The 18,719-nt window shown below is 40.1% G+C and overlaps 1 long non-coding RNA gene across 1 annotated transcript; it reads left to right on the top strand.

The window, feature by feature from the left end:
• The first annotated feature begins 3,047 nt into the window (after positions 1 to 3,047).
• LOC122562104 lies at positions 3,048 to 18,158 on the top strand. The gene is made up of 3 exons (XR_006315217.1): positions 3,048 to 3,167; positions 8,651 to 8,786; positions 17,852 to 18,158. It is a non-coding gene; the product is annotated as an uncharacterized LOC122562104 (long non-coding RNA).
• The last annotated feature ends 561 nt before the right edge of the window (positions 18,159 to 18,719 follow it).

The following is an 18,719-nucleotide window of genomic DNA, read 5'->3' as shown; positions in this document are numbered from 1 at the left end:
CCAAAAGAAAATTTTTAGACAGTGTAACTGTTCTTGTCAACTACTAACTATTTAGCAAAATAAATGAAGTGAATGTAAAGAACTATAAAGAACCAGTACTATAAAGAAGCCAACTTCCCTGGTAATGTTACTGACAGCAAAACTGTCACATGACAGTGTATTTGACCCAATGAACAAAGTATCAAATTTTCAAAGCGAATGGATTCACATATTACATAGCTGAAAACTTTAATTGTAAAATGAAACTTCTCGAGAGATTGACTTTAAAATGAACATGGAATAAATGTGTATTGTATTCAAGCGTTGTATTTACTGTAGATTCTGAATCATCATAGATGATGACTTAAGACTATGATAGCAAATTTTTAAGATTCATATAATTCCCGGTCTGACTGTCTTATCACATGTGCGTAGATATGTAGCAATAGTTACTGCTCCCCATGGTCTGATGCAGGGGGAGAGAAACCCTCTTCTCTGACCTGCTGTCATGGTCCAATAATCTTTATTCATTGATCTCTTCATCTATTTTCATTAAGGTCACTACTCAACATCACTAATTCGAGATTAACCCTGAGTCTGGCCCTATATGTTAAATTGGCTCTTTTTCATTAATTTTTTTTCACTCAGCTTTCTAAGATAATTTAAGGTGATGTGATCCGAAGAAAACATGCAGTTAGCTATCTATTTTGCCATTTTTACTTTTTTTAACTAACCATAGCAGACGACAAGTAAAATTTAATGAAATTATGGATAGCGTGGTGACATTTTAGTATGCTGTGCTCCAAATTGAACAGAGGAAAAGATTGCCTTGATTTCAACTGAGGTATCAACTGGAGAAAATACCAAGAAAATTACTGTCTCTTCAAAGTAAAAATAATTGCTCCATTTAATTTATCTGCTCTTTTCCAGCCTTTTGACCAGGGTGAACATAAAAGAAATAAAGGATAAAGAGCCTTGCATTATTGTGGAAACATTTTTTGTAACAAAATAACTACTTCAACTAAACAATGAACATAAAAAATGTGACCAACCTCTCTGATGGAATTAGTTCCAACTAGAACTCATTACAATGGCAAACGTTCTTTCTAGTGGTCTCTTAGTTAATGACTTAAGATTATTGAGGGGTTGTGTCATTTGTGAAGGAAGAGTAGATGCAAAAGACTTGTGAACGTTTCTTTTAAAAGAGTTGTGGGGCTCGGCTCAAAACATAACATTCTTCATCACTGCACCACCTTAGTTATTTTTCAAAGAATCAAGACAGTAGGAAAAGATTCTCGAGAACTGAAATTACAACAGCTATAGATGGATCTGATTTTAGTTTTGTTTATCCACCTGGTTTGGAAGTTCAGTTTAAAGTTTTATTGGTTTTGAAGACTAGAGCAGCTGCATTATGATATATATTACATTTTGCAAATGAGGTTGCTATTACTGAAACACGGGGCAGAGTTTTCCATTCTCTTAAGCCATGTGAGCAACTGCAAGAAAGTTGGGAAAATATAGCAAGAATGCAAAGATTATAATTTTGAGGTTGACAATATTTTGAGGTTGACAATATGTTTCCTGATTTCCCTCTTAGCGTTTCAATACAAATTAAGAATATCACAATTAAGCAGCATGCATTTGCATCTCATTATTAGCCCACCTCACTTAATTTGTGTGCCAATTTCAATTATCATCTCCATCTCCAAGAAATTAGACAGTGGCAATTCCCAACCTAAAAGTCAGAGCAGGTACTCTGCTATTTGCTTGTCCGGGCTTTCATCCAACTCTGTATTCATCACAATGACCCTGCATCTTCCAATGACTCCATCATTCTCCAACCTTCATACATGCATGTTGGCAATGTCAAACCAACAATCTCACCACGTAATCATGTCTGTTCTCTGTCCAGTTCTCGTGTAATTGCAACCTGTCAGCAATTTATTTTGCTTTCTTCCCATGTCAACTAAGTAAATATAACCAGATGCCAATTTAGTAGTGTTATTTGTGTAGAAGATTTTTAAACCCATGCTGTTGCTATCACTGGAGGATAATGCTTCAGAGCTGCCACATTTGTACATTGAACTGTAAGTGTGCAAGGACATGTTCAAGGGTGCCTTCTTTTAAGGGCATTGGTATCACAGGTGGCCTACTGCCAGAATTCCACTTCCACAATGTAGTGTGAATAATTTGGTTGTAGAACATATTTTTAGATAGGATTACATGCCTCATAGCTCCTTATTGAGGCAAGACATTGATTTTCTTGCAAAGCCTCCGTGGCATATTGTTTCAAGGCATAACATATTTAATTGTGACTGATGTGAGGACTCAGGTGTATTGTTGTTGAAATGGTGTTCTCTTTCTGACATTCTCCATAAATTGACTGTTCATACATCTGACATGGACACCACCATAGCTTGGGTGGGGAGTGGGGGGAGGGTGGGTGGCACGGCTTTGGCAGGAGTGGGGAGGAGGGGAGCAATGTGATCCCACATCCACAGATCCTGCTATCACTTTCTACAGTTTACAGAAACACAATGCAGACACAGATCAAGTATGTCCCAAGTCATCGTCACTGACTGTATTGTCTGCTGGACATGATTCGCCAACGGAAGGTCTGGTAGCCAACTCATTGCAGTGGTTATCAAGGTACAGCTGTCCTGAATTTTTAAGCCAGTGGCTTATTTCAAGGAACAATTGGTTTCTGTGTGGCATTTCCTAATCCTTAACCCACAAAAGCATCCAGGATATCATCGATACCATTTTTGCCAGACCATAGCTGTTCATTTCATTGTCCAGAGATAAAGAGAGTCAAGCAGCCCAGTCACTGGGATTTTCAATAATCTCTGACACAGCATGATAGACTGCACCCAAGTTGCTTTGAGGGCACCTTATTGTCAACCTGCAGAGTTTCATCAACAGAAAAGGCTTCCACTCCATCAATATTCAGGTTGTTATAGGTGACCATCAATGCCAGATTTTAAAAGTCTTTGCTTGGTATCATGAGAGCTACTATGGTGGGTACTTAGCAGAGAGGTAATGGGTTCCTGCCTCCTTCCTAGGTCCTCAGGACATAAAAGGATGGTTGATGATGGTGTTCTTCCAAAAATGGTTTACGGCACCATTCCAAGACCCTCAGCTGATGTAGAATGAAGATATGATACTTCCATCTGAGATTCTAAATATTTGTAAGTATAATACTTTCAGGTGATCCCATATTCAAGCACTGACACATTACAGCACCAACTAACCATTAACAAGAAAGCAACAGTCAGTATGATTGGGCACAAATATCATATTGTACTGAAACTTCAATCCGCATATGATATCCAAATGCTGTGCATCTCATGATGCACAAAAGGCTGAAAGGCATCCTGAGCACCTTTGTTTAACAGAGCCATCATTGATTATCCTTCAATGTTTCAAATTGTGCATAGACTGCTAAATTGTCCTGAGATGTTTGAGCATTCTGTAGGACAACACTTAACCTGGGAGAGCCAGTGCTTGGTTCAACTTTTCTCAGCAGATTAGTATGTTTTGAGGAAGAGTGGTCATGTGAATTGTCTTGTATTCCTCCCAATTCCTCCCAATTTGGAAAGCTGGCTGATAGAATGAACAATTCCTCTCAGAGATGTGTGGAATCATGACTGATTCCATCCTCTCAATGATGAAGTGGTCAGGCCTTAGCACAATCCCTCTACATTACCTTCAGTGTGTTCCATGTTAAAATGCAATGCCTGGCTATTGTCATCAAACTCACAATTCAAAGATTCATGATACTTGGAGGTAAATGCAGTCAAGGAGTCTATGAGAGGTAAGCAATGCTTGACCATTACAACTTATTTCATCCATAGGATTGTGAAGTGGCTGGTCATCTCTAACATGGTAAGGACTGCAGATGCTAAAGATCAGAGTTGAAAAGTGTGGTGCTGGAAAAACACAGCCAGTCAGGCAGTATCCGAGGAGCAGGAGAATCCACATTTCGAGCATGAGTTCCTGATGAAGAGCTTATGCTCGAAATGTCGACTCTTCTGCTCCTCGGATGCTGCCTGACTAGCTGTGCTTTTCCATCTCTCACATGGATGCAACTTCACAGAATGACAGAATTGTGCTGCAGAAGGAAGCTATTCAGCATATCATAACTGCAATGGCTGTCTGAGTATTTTAACTTCATGTTAATCTTCTGCCTTTTCCCCATAACCCTGTATTCATCTAATGCCCTCTTGAATGCCTTGATTGAACCTGTCACCTATGCCACTTTCAGGCACTGCCCTAACCTGATCCGACAGTGACTAAGACATTGGAGCAGACATCTTGAGATACCAGTGCATGTACATTTACAAAAGTGCAACGTTATCCAGAATAATTGTCACCTATGCTGTTTGTGTGCCCCGAGATTCCTTTCCCTCCCATTACACTGAATTGCAGTCCTGACTTCCGCAACTAGGGAGAAAGGAGCCTCTTTATAGTTTCCCTTCTTAGTCTGGAAGACTGGAGCTGTCATGCCTGGGGGCATTTGGATCTGAAGGGCACAGAGAGTGTCCTGCTCAGATGCAGACTTCTCTCTCTCTCCGGCTTGAACATCTGCAGGCTTTGGTATCAGAGGCATGAATGAAATGGAGGAGCCAAGCACCTTTGTTACATCCTGAGTGGAGACTTCTGGGGTACCTGAATGTGGCCTCTCCTCCCTATGAGTTGGCCCAACCTTGATCCCAGAGATGAAGGAGTACCTGGAGGGAGATTGAATTTCCTCATTACCCTTTCACCTTGCCATTAATCCTGAGCAGCTATGGCTACAAATATTGAGTGGAGGTCTGTGTGAAAAAATGGCAGAAACTTAACAAGCTGGATCTGGTTTTCCATTCAGTCTCCAAAATCTTCATGGCAACTGGCAAATGCATGCATCCAGAAATCAATACTATGAATTTGGTGGACTCCTTTATCTTTTGATCCAGTTTACTAACTGTCTGCTGTTCCTTTGCCTGTCTGTGCAATTTGATAAAGTCATTAATAGCTGGGAATTGCTTCCTCCCCTTGACTGAGCAGGTGCCTGGTCTCTAACTGTCTTCTGACTGCCTCAGTTTACTGATAGGTGCTGGTAGATGGGATGGTGGAGTGGAAGGCAGTGCTGTATCCTGCTGACTGGCAGAAGAAGCCATAACAGACCTAACCAGCCTGGACTCAGATTTCGTGGAGGGTGTAGGTGAAAGTCTAGCTGATACATCCTCTGAGGGTTCAGTTACATCCCTCTCAGACTTATAAATGGAGCTACAAGTCTCCACCACTGGCTGACACTTGGTAGGGGTTCTTTGGGTACCACTGATGCAAGTACTAGAGAGGAGAACGAATTAGTTGAGTAAGAAGGATAAAAGATTGTACAGGTTAATGGATGAGTTCATGTGAATGATAATGGGTGAGTACAGCAGCACAGCATAATGAAGCTTCTGAGTTGGTTCCCCATTGAGGTCTCCCTATTCCCAGATTAGCTGTGTGTTATTTTTCAGCCAAATCCAGGATTTTGTCTCACCTGCCATAAAAAAGGCTTAAATCTGCCTCTTCCTCACTAGTTTGGCCCTCTCAGCCTGGCTACGAGTCATGTTTCCTGCAGTAAGACAAAAGGAAGTTTTGAGAATGATGGAAGTAGATGGACGAGGAATTTGTAGTGCGTGAGCAGGAGAGCTGGCGAGGTGTGCCCAGTGAGTGACTATGAAGTGCAGTGGATCAGAATGGTCAGTAGTTTGGGAGGATGAGGTGAGAGAGTGTGGTGGAGTGGGCGTGCTGCACACAATAGAGAAAGTTATGGTTGATGAGCCTTGGTGAGAGACATGTGCAGTGACAGGTTTAGAGCAAGCGGTGGCCAAGTGAGATTGAAGTGGTGGGCAGAAGACAGTGGGACTTATCCTGCAGAGTGCAGATAATCATTGACCTTCTTTGTGCACTACTAGGCATTGTCTTTCACCAGGTCATTGCACTGACAAGGGACAACATCTGGGACCAGGCTGGCTTGCTCTCCAATGCCAGTCAGCAGGATATAACACTGCCGTCCACTCCACCACCCCATTTACCAGCACCTCCAAGGTCCTGGTCAGTAAACTGAGGAACTAACATCTCTTTCCAGGCCATGTCCTGAATGTAGATGCTTGAGCACCAAAGTGTGAAGGGCAGTTCCTTGCTTGCGGTTTGTGAAGTTTTGTGCAGTTGGGTTTTAAATATGAAGCTAATAGCATATACGGAGGTAGGTCCAGGAAATGCCAAGTACTTCTACTTGTCCTGCTGTGTGTTTCCATTAGGTGGGCATCATTGAGCCCAACTGCATAAGTAATAAGGTGAAGAACATAAATTTGCATGAGAAATGTCACTATGAGTCATAGTGTCCAGACATCATGAATCTCACTGGAAAAACACTTTGCCTGAAAATAGAATGATATAGCCAAGGATACCAGCTATCAAATAAAATGAATTATTCTCAGGTAGTAAGCCCAGCACCATGTCTATAGGAGAATTCCACCACATAAACTCAAGACATTGATATATTAAATTTAGCCCCTTCCATGTTCCCATTTAAATAAACAGACAACTAATGAGAGAAGGTAACATCCTCACCTGTAATGCTGTTTCAAGTGGGAATGCACTGGAATGAAGAATAAGACTCAAGAATAATTTAAATTGAAGAAAGTAAAATTGTAATAGACAACTTAGATTCTGAAGCATGTGAGCTAATTAATGGTGACTTCAACAAAATAAATAGTGCAGCTATTTATAAATAGCCAACTCCTGTGTGAATAGGCAGCGGAGGAAAATATCTGAAGAGAACTGTCATCTTGCAAACCACATTTATTGCTTCTCCTGGATTCCTGTGGAATTGGATTGCAAATAAAAAAAAGCAGTGCTCTTCAAAATACAGCATGCACTAAACCACTCCATATACATGAATTGTCTTGGGTGAGCCAAGAAATGAGGTACAGTGCATATTGTTTGAGCCTGAGGTGAATTTGACAAAGGCTGCTCACTATAGGTTGCAGGGCTATTAAACTTGATGTGAAATAAAGTGGTTGGAGAGACTGCAGCCCTTAGAGAATTGCAATTCCATCTTACAGCAAACCTAGTCATTACAGGAATTGTCACAAATAACCTGAAACTAATTAAAAAATGTAATGTAGGCCCATGATGCTATAAATGTATTTAATATTTTTACTTTATTATATTTATGAAATTGAACATTTATTTACAAATGACTGTTCAGAATACCCCAGCCTGAAGATTAAATTACTATAAAATCATTTAATTTTGTTGAGGTAAGTGTTGTTTAATTTGATATTTTCTAGTTAATTGTAGAAAGGGGACATTCTAATCTAACCAAATTAGAAGCTAAACCAAATATATCAATGAATGTAGTTCGCAGGAGAGGCTGAATGGGAAGCCACATTCCAGACAAAAAGCTTCACGTATTGATCCATCTTTATTTGAGGACATTTTGCAATAGAACAACTTTCTCTGTTCGTTGTTTTCTGTTATACTTTTGCTTCTTCACTATCTCAATGTAGTGTTGCAGCATTTGAATGCATATTTCCATATGTTAAAAATAAAACATTAAATCCTAACATTGGCAGAATTAAATATTGTATTTCTTCCTTGTGTTAAAGATAGTTTTTAACCATGTTAACTTAGTATTACGTATTCCACTGATTTAGACCATCAAAAATATTATGTGAAATAGGACCATTCAGTGTCTAATTGTAAAAATTAGCTGCCTACACAGGAGCTGTGAAGTAAGCACTAGGTAAGATAAACTGTTCTTCAGTGTTGGATTACACTACACATATAAGGACTGTTTAGGTTTCTTGCCTAGTGTCACTTTGATTAATGCTGCTTTCCTTCAGATGACCTTGAGGTCACATAAATACTGAAAAACCTATCTTACTCATCGTGACGCTAACATGAAAATCATTCTCTAATTTACTTTATAAAAAGACTGGGGAAAATTCTGTTTGGGTCCATTGGTTATACATTTAATCAAAATGGCATATGCTCTGCAGTAAATAGTGAAAGGACAAAAGTATGAACTTGGAGTCATTTTTGGTGTATATTGTAAACTTCCTGAGCATTGTGAAGACAAGATAATATTTTGTTGAATCAGTTTGAAATTCTGCATAGGACACAAGCTATAATGTAAAATAGATCACAAAAACAATCTTGATTGACACTGTCTGACATATTTTTGAATCAGTGCAAAACATTGTTTCAGTTTGTAAAGAATACGTTTAGATGCTTTGCAATTTACACAACATTTTAGTATTTTGTATTCTGGCAGGGATAAATAGCACATCAGACGATTGTATAAAACTGAATATTTTCCATTATTGTCAATCAATACTGTTAGCATATAGTCTGTTAATGGTTGTCAAGATCCATATATTACAATTTCAACAAAAAAATTTACTATGCATTTGGTGGGAAGTTGTACTGTTACCAATACAGAATTCACAGAAAACGTGAACTCAAGATTAGATATTAAGCACTGTGTTCTATTCAGTCAGGCAAATGTCCTGCTATTTATATTCATTCGTTTGTGTGTGCTGCGTCTGAAGGCAGCTCCTTGACTCACTGTCTGCTAATGTTTCTTTCTAATCGGTGTTTTGGTTGTTTTTTTCTTTGTGGTGGTTCGCTCTAGGCTTCCACTGTTACGGGCACAATGAGGAAACAGGAACCAAGTCTATCTCAGCCAGATGGAATTCAGTCTCATGCTGTTGATTTTAATCTGATCCTCGTGCAAACCAACTGATTTGAAGCTGAGAAGGATCTACATGGTAATCTGCAGTTTGATCACACACACACACACACGCATTTAGAGTCTTAGAGATGTACAGCATGCAAACAGACCCAACATGTCCATGCCGACCAGCTATCCTAAATTAATCTATTCCCATTTGCCAGCATTTGGTCCATACCCCTCTAAACCCTTCTTATTCATATACCCATCCAGATGCCTTTTAAATATTCTAATTGTACCAGCCTCTACCACTTCCTCTGGCAGCTCATTCCACTTCCTGTGAGGCTGTCTTACTGGTGAATGCATTGCGATGATACTTTGTCAGTGGAACAGTGCACTGCACTCTTTTCAGGTGCATCATAAAACAAAATACAATAAAACATGGAAGGAGAAATAGCCATTTACTTGATCAAGTTCATTCCTTCCAAGAAACATTAATTTAACTATCTGTCCTATCTTGGATTCCAGCCATTCTGTTTAAAATTAAAAGAGAAATTTCTGTATAAATATTCTTTGATCTGTAAAGGTAATCAAGTAAACTTCAGCTTACTTATCTGTTACTACATCTATATAATTCAAACCTGGCTTCTGCTTTTGAGAGATAACTTTCGTTTATCTTCCGAGCTACAGAAACACAAATGTATAATCTCAAACCATACTGGTCACAGTTATCTTCATTCATATTTCTATACAGGAATGTATCCATCTGTTTTTGAGGAAATTAATCAATCTTCTGTCTCATTTTTTATTGAGAGTTCATTCTACATATTCATTGCTGTATACATTAAAAAAAACCTCTTATGTTATCTGACATTTCATAGTCCAAAGTTTGCTGTGGCGATGATGGAGAAATTTTCAGGGTTCAACTATGTTACTGCACTAAAACTTACAATAACTTTGGAAGACTTTAAGTCTGTATAATAGCATGGAAATCCAAAAGTGATTGTGAGTGATTCTACTCTTCTCCAAATGGTACACTGTAAGGTTATGCCCAGAGAAGAAACCCTGAGCAATCAGTTAAGTGTCAAAAACTTCCATTTTTACACCACTAATATTGTAAAAACACTTACATATCACACCATGTTGAATGAGATGTAGGCTGGGTATTTTGCAATGCACTAAGTTTATAAATATTACTAACTACTCTTACTGGTCCTGACAAGTTACTTTAATATTTGTGGAATATCAAGTTTATTCAATATTAAAACAATTCCAAATATTTTACATTTTTAAAGCTTGTTCATGAGATTTTAGCTTTTACTCTAATTGATCAGAATCAGTTATATCATTACTTAATATTTTAAGTTCAAAGTGAAGGAAAATCGGGGCTTTCTGTTTTGTTACCTTCAACATAGCTAGCTGTTTACTCCACTATCGTTACTGCTAGACTCCTAGAAATCCCCATCACTTGGCACTGGATTTAAATTTTCTTTTGGAAAGGGGAAATCTGCAGCATAGAAGTTAGCAGATCTTTGTGATCAGCTTTTCACAACCTCAATGGGGAGCACCACTGCTTTGATACTAACCATAAAATCCACACCATTGATTTGAAATTCATGCACTCACAAGTTCAGGTGAACTACCCCATATTTTTGCATCAGCTATGCTTTACATTTTAAGGACTAAAGTTCTTCTTGACTCAATGCCTTATTTGCATCATTATCCATGTTGTTCTTTACTAAAATTCCTCCAATGCATTTTGAAGATAAAACATCCAAAAATATTCCCCAGATGTGACCCCACAGCAAAATAGTCAATATTAGTAGTTATTTATCATTGTAATACATCTTACTGTTCAGTTAGCTTGTTCATACAGCTTCTACATTCATGTGAAACATGCAGTGTATAATCTGTACTCAGCCTCAAATCACTTTATTCCTTACCACAAGTTGATGTAGTCAGTGCCAGTGTTGACTTTGTTGCACACAAGATTGATTTTAAAAGCAGCATTACATCACATCATCAATAAATATTCTTCTAAGAGCATTGATAACCTTTGTAGCATAGTTTAACCTGTTTGTCACCAATTTTGGTACAATTATCATTTGCTATGTATAAACTATCAGGGATGAAGGGAAACAATATTGACAAGATGTGTTGAAAATATTATTGGACATTACAATTTATGTTATCTTTCTTGCGTACACAGCAAAACTCGAAAATAGAATGACAACTGAATATTTAATAGTTTTCTAAAAAGATGCACAGAGTGATAGCTGATGATTCTTGAATTAAGCATTATTGCACAATAAAATAAAACTAACATTAATACCTTCGTTTTAATAAAATTGCCCAGGGAAAATTTTTTATCTGCATTTCATTGTCTTTAGTTGCATTGCATTAATGATAAACTATGGACTCTGACTATGTGAGACTTTCCATGGGTAATTTTAAGAAGATTATGTTATTAGACTAAATCAATGCTATATAAAAATACAATATTGTGCATTGTGAATTAAAGACACAAAGATTAACTCAGCCATAGGTATTTGTTTCAGAGGTTAATTATATTTAAAATGCACTCTGGGTATGCAGTTGCATGAAAACAATTACAGGCACTTTGCTTAGATTTGATTCATAAATTTCCTTGCCTATTCAATTCTGGTTAGTTTCTATTTTATGAAAATTAATTGGAGCTAATCAGTGAGTGTGACCTGCAGTGTTTCAAGGGAAGTTTGATTTTCTGACCAAACCAGAGGGAAGGAGAATGCTACTTATTGCAGCCACAAAATAATTCATTTAACCACAGCTTATTATGAGTTTTATATATACTCCACCAACTGTCAAGTTTCAGAAGTGAATACAGCATTCAATCTTTTATGTCGGTCTCTTGTGATCATTTTCTGAAGGCTGAAAATACCTGTATCATCAACCTATAAGTTGTTGCAACAAAGCAAGTAGCCAACTATAGATGTGAAAATGTGAATTGTGAGTGTAAGTGATTTCAAAAGATTGTTTCCAAACTACATATTGATAAAAGATCACAGATTTGTGTTGTATCACTTTTCCTGTCCTAAAATCTGGGATCTCAGACTTTAATGTCACACTTCGATTTGTTCAAATTTCATGTTTATCTAACAGCATAACAATGGGCAGTGAATGTGTGAATCTTGATTGAGCAAAATCATGTACGCTCAAATAAGTCTATGGCATTGTATAAATCTTGAAGAAGGGCTTACGCCCAAAACGTCGATTCTCCTGTTCCTTTGATGCTGCCTGACCTGCTGCGCTTTTCCAGCAACACATTTTTAAGCATTGTATAAATCTTCCCAGGTACATGTAAAAAACTATGTGGAACTTTTAGAAGGAAATGAAGATTTTTGCCAAATACTTATCCTACAATAAATATGACTAAAAATCAATTATCAAGTCTTTATCAGAAAGCTGCGTATAGGAGCTCACGTACAAATGGACGGCTGTGCTTCCAGTGACAAAATATCAAAAGTGCTTCATTCGCGAAGGAAAATCTTGCAATGTCCTGAGAACATAGAACAGCTATATAACTCCAAATCAATGAGCTGAATCAAACCTGCTGACAGGTGGTATTGTTATTCTCTGGTTTACTGACCTCTGCGTTGTGGAGGCTGAGCGCCAGCTCTCAGACACCTCCTCCTATCTTCTCTGGACCATAACTGTACCATTGAGCATCAGCCATTGTGTCAATGACTATCACAAATTTCATCTCATCTGGAGATCTCCCTGTGACATCCTCCCAGCTCATAGTCTCCTAATCCTATACAGACCGCTTCTACCTTGTCCCCCAAATCCATAAACATTGTTTCTGCCTGTTATTGCCCCACCTATTGGTACTCTTCCTCCCACAACAATGATAGGGACATCCTCAGATCACCTCACCAGCCTCTGTATCCAAAGGATTGTAAGCTACTACTTCTGTTACCTTCAATGGAATGCCACTACCTGACACATATTCTCCTTCCCTCTCTTGTCAGCATTTCGCAGGGTCCATTCTCTCCTAACATCTCCTCACAACCTTCCCTGCAATCTGTGAGTTTCCTTCCTCACTATCCAAGGCCCCAGACACACCTTCCAGGTGAAGCAGTAGTCACCTGTCAGAGAGTTATAGAGAGATATACAGCCCCGAAACAGACCCTTCGGACAACTTGTCTATGCCGACCAGATATCCTAATCTAATCTAGCCCCATTTGCCAGTACTTGGCCCATATCCCTCCAAACCCTTCCTATTCATATACCCATCCAGATGCCTTTTAAATGTTGCAATTTTATCGGCCTCCACCACTTCCTCTGGCAGCTCATTCCATACACGCACGACCCTCTGTGTGAAAAAGTTGCCCATTAGGTTCCTTTAAAATCTTTCCCCTCTCACTCTAAACCTATGACCTCAGTTCTGGATTCCCCTACCGCAGGGAAATGCCCCTCATGAATTTATAAACCATTATAAGGTCACCCTTCAGCCTCCGATGCTTAGGGAAAACAGTCCCAACCTCCTCAACCTCTCCCTACAGCTCAAATCCTCCAACCCTGGCAACATCCTTGTAAATATTTTATGAAGCCCTTAAAGTTTTGTAACATCTTTCCGATAGGAGGAAGACCAGAATTGCACAGAATATTCCAAAAATGGCCTAACTAATGTCCTGTATAGCTGCAACATCCTTAATTTAATCACTGTATTCACAGTGTGCTCTCCCCTATACTGGCGAGATTGGGTGACTGCTTTGCAGAACATCTGTGCTTTGTTTGCAAAAATGACCCCGAGCTTCCTGTTGCCTGCCACTTCAACACACCACCGTGTTCCCACATTACATTTCTGTCTCAGTCCTGCTGCAATGTTCCAGCAAGCCTCTGGAAGCTCAAATAATATAATCACATTTTCAGTTTGGGGATCCGGCAGCCTCTAGGACTTAACATTGAGTTCGATAACTTTAGAGCCTAATTCCATCCTTCTGTTTTTTTACTCAACTCCATACCCTGTCCTGTTATGACTTGGGTTGCTTTTAGCACAGTTACCCAGTTACTCCACAGCCCATTATCACATTATGTGTCTTGCATTAAGTACAGCTAACCCCTGTTCCCACTGGTAGATGTTATTATTTCTTATTCAGCTTTACTTCTGTTCTGCCCTGCTTTCCATTATTTCCTTTTTACTTACCCCTTTCATATCTCACTCTGTCTCTGAGCCGCAGAGTCAGACCTGTTGAGTTTTCCGACAATTTCTATTTTTGTTTCAGATCTTCAGCATCTTTGTTTTATAATACTAATTTGACTTGGCCTCTCTGTTTCCAATTCAGGCATCTGACCTCCTTCCTTCCCCTGCACCTGCATCAGCCGTAACGGCTATCCCAGGCACTCAATCTCACTCAATCCCTCTCTTTATCTCATTGCAGAAGAAAACTGCCCAAGTAGGGCTTCTTGTCCCAGCAATAAGTAAGATTTGTTGTCAAGTACTATGTGGCTCGCCCATTAGCATCTTTGTGAATTGATTCTTAACATGTCTAAGGTTCAATGCCAATTTGACAACTCATTATTTCTCTTGACTCCTGCAGCATTCACATGGTTTCCACCCTGAAGTGACCAGCCTCTCAGGGCATCATCTGCTCATTCACTTCTGAGGAATAAGTTATAGATCCCTCAGAGGAAGTACCAAGAAGATTGTCTCCTGCAGTCTCCACCAGATCTGTTAGTGACACTTTGGAGAGTATGTTAGCTAGATCAGAGTCAAGAGTACATTGATGTGAATACATTCATGCAGCTGGCTGAGGAACGAATGCCCCGGGTCACTAAACCCAGGATTGCCAGAGGCCAGGCACCTGCTCAGTCTCACATAGGAGAGTATCCAGGCAGAACTTCATTCAAAGGCACAGACGCACACAGGAATAGTAGGCGGTTTGTGAGGGAGACTCAGGAAATTGGATCGTAGGTTGGAAGAGTCGCCGATATTATCTGTATCATGCTGGCTCTGGCATGCTAGCGTCTGGCTGTCTCCATGGACAGCTTGAAAACTGCCATGGCAAACCAGTTACAGTACACTCAGTGTCTGCTGGATATATGCAGAGACCGGCACTGCACTGGTGTTCAGCTTCTAAGGTACCACAACCGGAGCTGAGGGACTGAGCTCTCACTCCAGATGCCCCTTCGTCACAAGGAGACAGGATGCTGCCAGTCAGCATCCAGCAAAAGGAGGAACCACATACAGGCCCCCTCCACCCCGTCCCCACAGAAGTCACCTCTCAGGACAGTCCAGAGGTACCCCAAGGCCTTCATCTCCACTCGGCTTGCAGTGCCCAATCTTGTGAGGTTCAAACAAAGGGAGGGTGAGCCTGCAGTTAACGAGGGCATTGTCAGCATGTCTGCGCTCTGAAAACACAAAGAGCCATGGAGGTCACTAACGCTCCAAGTCCCCCAGGTTCCTCTATAGCACTCCTGTCATCCCAGCTGCCAAAACTGGGAATGTGTGGAGATGTAGTGGGAGGAAAAGAAAACATTCTGAGGGCACATAGGTAGCAAGGGTGAAGTTTAATTGTGAATGCATCATCACATTTTTAAATATTTGTTCACTTTTCATTATCAGTTCTGTGAGTCATTATCATTGTAGCTGCAGCTATAAAAAGGAAGGTAGTGAGACCTGCCATTCTTAGTGCCACATAATATTCAAACCCAGTTTGACTGATAGCTATCCTTTCCACAGGGCCCAAACACTGTCATGGTTGAATGAGGATGTTGTGAATGCTTTCATCATTATGTAACCTTAACTTTTGTTAAACGACAGGGAAAGCATAAAAAGATCAAACCAATAAGTTGCTTTTGCAGTTGCTATGAGTCAAGGGATGCTGGACTCTGCAGCATCACAACATTTACAGTCAATGAAAGATGACCAGTCTTCAGCAGAGTCAACAGGGAGTATAGTCAGTCAGAGGTTGCTGCCACATGAGTCAAAAGATATTCTGATTCTAATCCAGGGGTTGCCCATGGTCAGTTAGGCACTTGGTCTTATTAGAGTCTGGAAATCTGAATCCTTGCAGTCCAGGGATTGGGTCACGTTCAGTCCTGCAGGTCAGTGCAACCAATCCAGGAGTTGCAGGTCAGTCAGATGAGCAACTGTGGAGACATCAGTTTGGGATGGGGGCAAATCTTTCTGCAACAAAGAGGGGAAATGAGTGTTGTGCAGTTGGAATGGACAGTGCAGCTGCATGAACAGAAGAACTGATGAAGTGTCTCCGTGAGTCAGAAGCAGACAGGTCAGGAAAGATTAGTTTGGGAGAATGGCACCCAAATCCCACCCACATAACTCTGCATGGTGTCTTTACCATGACTAATCCACCTAGCTTGTACATCCCTGGACAGTACGAGGCAACTTGGCATGACCAATCGACCTAACCTGCACAACTTTGAACCATAGGAGGAAACTGGAGCACCCAGCAGAAACCGACACAGAAGCTGCTGAGTTGAAATACTGCATTCAGTAATAAGAATCAACCTTGCATCAACCTTGATGAAAGGTTTGAGAGTTGAGAGTGAGTGAGGGCCTGTGAGCGTAAAATGCAGAGAGAAAATGGTGGCACTTAAATTTGCCGATCAAAAGATCCTTGCCCTTCTATTTGAACTACTGGGCATCCCACTTCTCCCAAGCCTAGTACTGCCTTAAGTGGCTGTCTGAGTCCAGGCCAGCTGGATTTGGTGATGTGACATCCTGTGGTGGTCAGATGGAAATAGGACTGTGCTCTTCCAACACCCAGTCCACTAGATTCCTGTCCAAGTGCAGGATACAGGCTTCCTTTCTGTGTCATATTGATCCAGAGCCAAAGTGTGAAGGGCAGTTCCTGTCTTGCAGTGTTGAAGATGCTGTGCAGCTGGGCGAGAAATTTGGTGTCAGCTATGCAAATGCCAGAAGGTCCTGGTGATGATAGACCCTTCTGCTTTTTTTATTATGTGATTTTAGAAGGAAGGTGCAAACAGCACAGTTACATAACTGTTGAAGTGAAGAGCAGTAGGTTGCATGTGAAAAGTCACAATGAGCCAGGGACTATAAATCTCAGTTGACAAAACACAAATTGGAAACAGGAAGATTCAAACCAAAATTTCTTGAAATAAAACTAGCAAATTATGAATTGACAGTAGGTAAAACCTACAAACAAAACCACAGAAGAGGATTCACAATTCTGGAAAAGTGTTGCAAAATTAATTTGAGATCAATGCTCGAATTTTAAAAGTAATGTTTATAAACATTAAAGAAATTCAAGTACTTAACCCTGCTTATTAAATTACTTAGGCCATATTATTATTACATAAACCCTTACAAATAAGTTTTCCAGAAGCCCATTTACAGGCAGTGAACCTGAAGCTCCAATGGGACATTGCCTGGAGCCTGAATTATTAGGTTAGGGCATCTGCTGATCATTTTTCTTAATTCCTTTCATTGTCTGCTACCTTTGTCTTCATTTTAACTTCAGGGACAAGTTAAAAGATTCTTCCCTGCGGAATCCAAGAACAGTGAGAAAATGAGATTTCATTTTTGTGTGCCTCCAAAAATGTCCAATTTTGTAGGAAAGCACAGAAACTTATCTGGTGTGTGCAAATATGATGAACTAAATGGCATCCTTCTATACTGTAACAATTCTGAGATTCTGTGATGAGTTTTTTTTAAATGAAAGCTTCAAAACCACATCAACAATTTATTATTGTTAGAATCACAGAATACTTACAGTGCAGAAAGAGTTTGTTGAGTCTGCACTGAACCTCAGAACAGCATGGCACCCAGACCCTACCCCTATAACCCTGCATGGGGTTTTAACCATGACTACTCTACCTCGCCTGCACATCCCCGGACACAATGGGGCAATTTAACATGCCCGATCCACCTAACATGCACACCTTTGGACAACAGGAGGAAACCAGAGCACTCAGCAAAAATCAACACAAATATGAAAAGAATATACAAACTCCACACAGTCAGACACCCAAGGTTGGGGAATTGAACTCGGACGTGCCGGTAATCCAATAATCACTGTGTCACCGTGCCATCTGTAATTCTCTAGCTCGGGGACAATGTGGGGAACAATGATAAAAACATATTGAAATGTATATTTGTTAAAACTATCTAATATTTATTTCCTGTTTCACAAACAGAAGATTGCAGAAGGTAATCCCTTGTGGAAGTATGAATGGGATGCTCAGAAGATGTTGAAACTCTCTGGACTAACTTTGCTGCTGCTGTTGCTGGTCAGCTGCTCAGCCATTTCCAGCAGAATAGCTAGACTGGCCAGAGAAGGAGATTGAAAACTTGATACCCTTGATGCCAATTCAGGACGAAAGCTTCTGGCAGCAAACAGGGGTAAAATTGCAAGATCCATGTAACTGGAAAGGAGGGGAGACCAGTATTCTTCCAATTATAGAGTCATAGAGTCATAGAGATGGAAACAGACCCTTCGGTCCAACCCGTCCATGCTGACCAGATATCCCAATCCAATCTAGTTCCATCTGCCAGCATTTGGCCCATATCCCTCCAAACCCTTCCTATTCAGATACCTATCCAAATGCCTTTTCAATTTTGCAATTCTACCAGCCTCCACCACTTCCTCTGGCAGCTGATTCCATATACGTACCACCCTCTGTGTGAAAAGGTTGCCCCTTAGGTCCCTTTTATATCTTTCCCCTCTCATCCTAAATCTATGCCCTCTAGCTCTGGACTTCCCCAACTGCAGGGAAAAGACTTTGTCTATTTATCCTATCCATACCCCTCATAATTTTGTAAACCTCCATAAGGTCACCCCTTAGCCTCCGACGCTCCAGGGAAAACAGTCCCAGCCTGTACTCTATAATGGATGGACATCTAAAATTGGCATCCCACCCAAGTATTTGTAATGAGATTCTTATCATATAACAAACAAAACCAATGGTGTCATGATTGCAAGTCAGTGACAACAATAGAAATACAGAATTTTCATTTTGACTGGATGACCATTCCTTTCTCACTGTTCCAGAAACATTAAAATCC

This window comes from Chiloscyllium plagiosum, chromosome 24, assembly GCF_004010195.1.
Source record: "Chiloscyllium plagiosum isolate BGI_BamShark_2017 chromosome 24, ASM401019v2, whole genome shotgun sequence".
Lineage (NCBI taxonomy): Eukaryota > Metazoa > Chordata > Chondrichthyes > Orectolobiformes > Hemiscylliidae > Chiloscyllium > Chiloscyllium plagiosum.
Note: the sequence above shows the minus strand (reverse complement) of the source record. Positions and strands in the feature narration are given on the sequence as shown.